The following is a 7,299-nucleotide window of genomic DNA, read 5'->3' as shown; positions in this document are numbered from 1 at the left end:
GAGGTACCCTGGGGGAAGGGGATGTTAACTCCAGCAATTCTGTGACACAAAACACAGTGATTTGCTTTTACTCCAATAGAAACATCACATTTATAAGAATTCCCTTCCTCCTTTTCAGGTTATATTTTACCAGGAGCAAAACCCACTTACTGGAATGGTTGTTATTTACATCTTTCCTAATTTTTTAGCGACTTCTTGCTTTGACATATTCGGCTAAATGAACAGGGGGAAACTTGCATTTGTTTACTTGTTCTTTTAGAGATAAAACACCTCTGTGCCTCAGCCTTTGAAATACTGTGAATGATGGTTTTTGAAAGTGAATTTAGAAAATATTCTGAATTAAATATTTATGTTTAAGCTTTTACAAGGCAATCTGAATAAGCCTTTTGGGTTTTTTCCACAGCAGACTTAATTATGCTTAACCATATATGAGAGTTTGATTCCCTAGCTACAAAAGCCTTCTGTTGTTTTTTGTGGGAAGTTCAGGCCTTCCGGAATCTCAGTGCTAAGGTGTTGAACTGGGATAAAATTAAGAGGGTTTTGCCCAAGAATTACACTCCTAAAGCGTTACAGCGTAGATGAGTCCGGAGAGTGGAAGTCTACATGGCTGTAATAGCTGGTGGATCAGAATAGGTTAAATGCACAGTATTCTCACCAATTACCCTGTGCGGTTTAGAAAGCCGGCAGGCTGTGGTGTTGACTATTCCAGACTTGTTGGTGTAGCAGAGAAATGCCTCTGTGCTGGGAGAGGAGGGTAATATAGGTGCAGGAGACTGCAGAAAAGACCAGAAGACAGTACACTCTACAGAGGGAGTGCAGAATGCCGGCGAGGAGCTGCACATCCGTACTGACCACAGGAAGAGAGAAATCTGTGCGGTTTTGGACTTCTCTGCCTGTCCTCAGAGAACAGAAGCATATGCTGGTTTTCAGGAACAGGGATAAGAAATCGGGGATCAGAGGCTAAAACTATGCATTCTGCTGGGAGCAAGCAAGACTCCACTAGATGTCCTTCACGTCCACATAAATGACACCGTCAGATTTCACTGAAAAGGCTGAAAGGTGTCTGCAGGGCACACCTGAATGCGTGGATCTATGAGTACCGTGGCGTTCCTTTCTGCATGGAGCGAATGCATGCATCGTAGTGAGTGGCTTGCTCAAAAATGTGACCTATGTCCCCGGAGAAGTGTTTTTCTTGGTTAAAACTACTCTTTAGATTGCCAAAAGCAAAAACTAACACCTTTGAGGGGCTGGTTATGTATTACAGTCTTGTTTGTGTGTTTCAGGTGGCTGCTGGGGTTTTTTTACATACTTCAGTTTGTAATATATTATTGTTTATGTTGACTGTGGCCACTAGGAAACTGGTGTGGGTGTTAGGAATTTCCCAGAGACAATCTGATGGAAAGTTAGCGTTCACTAAGGTTGTGGTGAAATGAAGGAAGGAGTTCAAGATCCCAGTTTGGATGAGGAAGATGGCATCTGTGTCACTGAAGTAGATGATTATTAGTATTATTAATACTCATACTATTAATAGTTATTAATAATGTCTTCTTTGGGACATAATGAGGTGGGCATAATGAGATGGGCGTATTGTCCAGACAGCTTGAGACCTCTAGCTGTGTTCACAGACCGATGAAAGTGTTTGCTACTGAATGCAAAGTTGTAGGTGAGGAGGAGTCGGATGAAATTGGTGACACATATGTACTGAAACAGAGAATATTAGACCTTTCTTATTGGTTCTCTAGACAGGTTACGGAGAGGGTGGTGGTGACTATGCTGGTGGCATCCATTAATGCCCTGGATAGTGCTAGTGAGGAGATGGTTTGTGGTGCGTCATTTATGGATAATGTGCATGCATTAATGCTCGGAGCGGCAGCCACAGGAGGGAGGAACTGGAACCAGCAGGGCCCAGTGGAGAACAGCTATCACTAGGAAGACAGAAAACAGCGCTCTTGAGCTGCTGTTCTGTGCTGTACTGGTGCTTATGCTATCTGCTTTCCATGCAGTTGCACTCTAGGTCTAACAGGAGAACTGAACTTGAAAAGAGAAGAGAAGGGCAGGGATGGGAAGGAAAGAGAAGTAAGAGAAGAGAAAGTAGAAATTGCTGAGGAATTGATTCATGGGCAATGCCTGCTCGGTGGACCGTTAATTCTGTGAGATTTTTAGTTTCAAAAGGTTTGCCAGGTCTTTTAGTGATGCTGTGCCATTTCTAACTAGTATGGGATCTTAGCAGCATTATTGGGTTACTGTGCAACTTAGACGTTCCTGTACAGTGTGTTGTGTTACAAGATGGTATCAATAAGCCCAGCTTTCAAAAGCTGAGTGTTCTTTTATGGTCAATATTGACAAAATAAATGTTAACTTGCACATAGCATATTTACGTCCTGCAGCAAGCTGGGAGGTCACCAACTGTCTGGAGAAAAGCTACATTCGGCACTGAAGGAACAGGACTGCAGGGCTGGGAGTGCGTAATATCATGCATTTGAATAACTGCCTACTACGCCATACTCACTTAAATTGCTTTCCGTCATGTTTGCACGGAAAGTATTAAATGAACAATGCAAAGCTTCTTGATTTCTGGTATTTAGTGCTGAAGAAATATGGGCATATGCTTTTACCGTTTCTCACTTGGCTATATTCTGTCTTTTTTGGATGGGGAAGGATGAAGAATTGTAGCAGCCTACATGCTGTAACAACCTGCATAGACAAATGCGTGCAAAGTGATATGCTGTTTGCAGTGCAAAGTGATATGCTGTTTGCAGTGCAAGGGCAAAATTAGTTTTACTGATACCATGGCAAAGGTGTGTGATGAATTATACCTCATAAGAAAGCACTTTATATACACTGGATTTTTGAGTACTTTCATACTTTGCGCCTATTGGTATTTAAAAATGATTGATTAATCTGACATTATCTGAGAAAACTGTGACTGCACTGTTCCTCTGCTATGTTACAGGAACAATATCTCAACTTAATGGAATGTATGGCAAGTTGCAAAGCTACTGTGGCTATATTCCACAGAATAAAGTTGAAAAATAAAGACGTAAGCTTCTGGATGGTATAAAACAGAGGCTTGGGGAAGAGAAGGGGCTCTGAGTAAAGACAGGTTGAAGAAGATTGAAGGATGGGTATGGTAAAACAGGAATTCAAACAGATGTGGCAATTTGTTTTACAACATAACCATAAAATGCCACTTAAAATGCCTCATTTGTATTCTGTGTCAATGTAATAGATGTAAATCTTTCAGGGAGTTACTAAATATACATTTCTGTTGGCAAGTACAAAAAGCGCATGATCAATGGGAGAAACGCGCGGGGATTTTTTGTTGTTAGGACAGTGTGACTGAACTTTCTGGTACTGGATCACTCAAACGAGCCCTCCATTTCAGGCCATTCATTCTGTCTCCCTTTTTGACATTTTATCACTTCACAGCATTTAAACATTTATTTTCAACTTATAAGTCATAGTAACTGGCTAGTGACATGTCTGCTTTTGACACTCATTCGCTTATTGCACAGAGGTCCCATCCATCTCACACATATATGTTGCATCTATAAATAAGGCCTTCTGCTAACTGTTTTAAATGATCTGCATTAGGAGGAGTGTCACTCCCTATGAATGTGGATATTGCTGCAAATGAAACCACTATTTGTCAGGATTAAGGGAAGCAAAGGGTAAGATAAATTTCAGTTAAAAAAGGACTCGTCTGAAAAGACACAGCAGATATCAACAGAGTTATTGAGGTTTCAGCTTTTCTGAGTAATAACCCTGTAAAAACAGTGTGTGACAACATCAGTGAGTCTCATGGTGGCTTGCCAAGTCCACTTGTGGTTCAGCTTGAAATTCAATTTCTAAATAAATTCCAGAAATTTCAAGAAAAACTGCTGTTGGTGAGAATTGCAGTATTTCCAATGAATTATTTTCAACCTCCAGTTCTGTAGGGGAGCTTTCTCAATCTATTTGTAATATGTTTCTCATTTAGGGATTAATCAGTTGTCTTCCCTGGGAGGATTATATTCTTTTCATCTTTGGCCCTCTTTTCCACTGGAGCATTATATACCAAGTGAAATGATAGTCTCACAGAGGGTCAGTGAAGTATATTACCTGTATTGCCAACATATTAGGAACAAGAGCCTTATTGTACCTGCTACTAGATCCTGCCCTCTGTACTCAAGGCAGGAAACTGCTTTACCTAGTCCAGCACGAAATTCCAAATAAAAATCCTGACTAACTTCTGAGTTGTAAGATTCTCAAATCCTGCTTTTTCTAGAAAGTGGAAAGTCGTCATTCTAGGAATAGTTTTGTATTGTTAAAAAGAAGTTGGCATCTGGAGAAGTATTGGCACAAATTACATTTTTCTAGGTTCTCCTTGGGTTTTCATTGTTACAGTATTTAGCAATACTGCCTTATCCAGAAATAAGCACGGTCTTCCTCATATTGGGACATCCGTTTCTCTCTGTCATGCTAATCTGCAACATTCTTATTTACCTGAACAGTCTTTACAACAGATTTAATACTTTATTGGCTATAGTACACAGAAGTTAATTTTCTCCTTTAAAGTTGTGTGCCTAGTGAGGAGGCTAAGGCTTCCTTAATTTGCAATCTGTATGAAGACTTAGTTCAGTGGTCATTTGCTTAGAAGACCAGGGTAGAGAGAGTCTGTTCATCTGTTAGTACCTGTAGTTGTCCTGTTTGCTCATACTTGTTTGCCACACCATATCCATTGACCTTTGAAGTCCCACTGAAAAAGACTAGGACTCTGAAATCTAAACCTTGACCTATTCTGAGAAAGCTCAGCTCCAAGGCATATGAAGAAGTAGTCAAAACTATCCCGCAAAGCTCTTTGACAGAGAGAGTGTTTACATCCTCTGTGATTCGGTCAGGCTGCTCTGTGTTTACACTGCTTACTTCAGAAAGTTGGGTGAAGTGCTGAAGGCTGTGACGGGTTTAGCATCACACAGATCTGCACTGATGCAGTCTAAATCCAAAGCCTGCCTTGTTTTCAGTACGCGGCCTAGCCGTGGGAGTGTCTATTTTCATTCCTTCATACTCCATTTGGCTTGGTAGCTACTAGATGGAACATGCCAGTATATTAGATAATAACTGGGTTTTATTGCCTTTTTCTTAGAACTTTACTACGTGTTAAGAAGATGCATACGGCACCTCTTTGCTAGTGTTTGTCTTCCCTATTCTCTCCCTATTTCCTCTTTTACCATAATATATTGCGAAAGCCTAACACTCATCTTCCAGAGTACCCAGTTTAAAGTGCTGATTTGAGGTACACCATCTCTGAGAAGTGGCACGTCTATTTGTTTTCTTTCTGTATGTGGAGGAGTGTGTATTTCTTGGATCTGTTCTCTATATCTGGAGGAGCGTGTATGTTTAAACTGCTTCGCTTTGCAGTGGTTGCCCACAACGAGTACTGCTCAGGCACATATACTCCAGCTGCTCTGTATGACTGGTAGGCAATGAAATAACGAACTGGTCATTTGCCTGTAACACCAGAGTGGATGTAGTCTACTCCAGCAGAGTTAAAACCCATACATGATGCATCTGTCTATAATCTCCTCTTATCTGCCTCTTGTTTTCTCATTCTCTAGTCATTCCTTCCACTGGTTCAGTACTCTGAAATAGGTAACTCTCTTGCTTTCACATCTTCTCCTTTCTGTATTGACTGTTTTCCAAGAGCCTATTGTTTCCCCCATTGCTCTCGGGACATTTGGTCATTGTGGCAGTCTGTGGAATGTCTTGCAGTGAACTCCCGTATCACCTATTGCTCACCTTTCATCTTGTTGAACTACGCTGTCAAGGTTTTTTTTGTGCCAACTGATTCTCTAAATATTTAAGCTAAGTAATCTGCCAAGAAGGGCATTAGCAGGAAAAGAATACTGTGAAACCTAGAAAATAAGTCAAAATACAGTTATCTTCTGAAAAACAACATTAAATAAAACCTCATAGATCTCCTTGTTTATTCCCTCTCATGACTTCCGAGTTTATTGATGTTAAAGGTCAAATAGCCTTTCTCCCACTATTTGTTGTGATTGGTTTTCAGCTTTTTGCCACTAAATTACACAACTAAAGGAATTAATTCTTCAGTGGTAATGGAAGGTGGAGTTGTGGTTGCAGGCTTAGGAGTTGGTCTTCAGTGAGGTATCTATAGGTGGCTGTGTCTATGGCAGCTGCAAAGATTTGCTCTGAAGAATTACAAAGTCTTGTCCTTCTAGGAACAACTTTCTTAGAATTTCAATCTGAGTATAACATGTCCTGTTTTACTTGAACACCTTTTCCAGACACCTTGCTAAAAATCTCGAGTCAGAGTTCCACTGTCTGGAGTGGGCATAAGTCTGTTTTGCAATTTTAATAACGAAGAGGAAGAGAAGAAGAACACAGAAACAAGACATGGATGTTTGTGGCAATGCAGCTAGACTCCAGAGCTACGAACTCCATTCCTGGAGTTTTCCGGATGGTGTCAGACAGGTTGATGTTCTCTGTGTGAGCCTGTTCATTCAGTTTAGAAATCTCCGGCAGATAGCCACTATTCTTGCCGCACATATATGCAACTTCAAGCACCACGGACTGCTTGATATGCAAAAATTACACATAGACCTTGGATTCTACATGTTAAGTAGGATCTAGGGGTTTATCCAGCATTGAGACACTGATTGAATTGTACAAGTTTTATGAACTATACTTAGAACTGCAAACAACTTGTGTTTCCTCTGTTTTCCAATTTTGCCTCCCAGTCCGAAGAGCTCTCCATCAAGATTTAGGTCACTATAAGGAAAGGACTTGACTACAAAAATTGCAGGGAATGAGTCTGTGAAAATTCCAAAGCTTCCACCCCCCACCCAGTCTCTCTTTGTATCTCAATCTCTCATCCAGCATGCAATGCACAGTGTAGATGACTGCATCCCAGACTAGCCTTCCAAGGACACTGTCTGCTTTCCCGCAATCTCTTTGCCTAGTACTTCACTGTGGTGATTTGGCCGGTGCCTGGCCAGTTTGAGATGTCCTCAGAATGATCATGAAGCACCTAGCAATGGCACTCAGTCCCTCCTTCCTCACCTGACTTGCTGCCCACCTTTGCTTGGTCCTGATATAACAAAATAACATATGTGGGCAGGAGTATTGGAATGAATTCAGAATTTAGTGGACAGTATTGGAGCCTAGCACAGTCAATCAGGTCTTTATATTGCCAGCATATCTTTGCTCTGGCAAGAAGTGTGTGAGATTCAGGGAGGTCACCAGAAACAATAAATGATGGTGGCTTCGCATGGTATCTTTCCGGCCTCGCTACTGTTG

The sequence above is a fragment of the Harpia harpyja genome, chromosome 14, assembly GCF_026419915.1.
Source record: "Harpia harpyja isolate bHarHar1 chromosome 14, bHarHar1 primary haplotype, whole genome shotgun sequence".
Lineage (NCBI taxonomy): Eukaryota > Metazoa > Chordata > Aves > Accipitriformes > Accipitridae > Harpia > Harpia harpyja.
The sequence above is the reverse complement of the archived record's forward strand: the minus strand, read 5'-3'. Positions refer to the sequence as shown.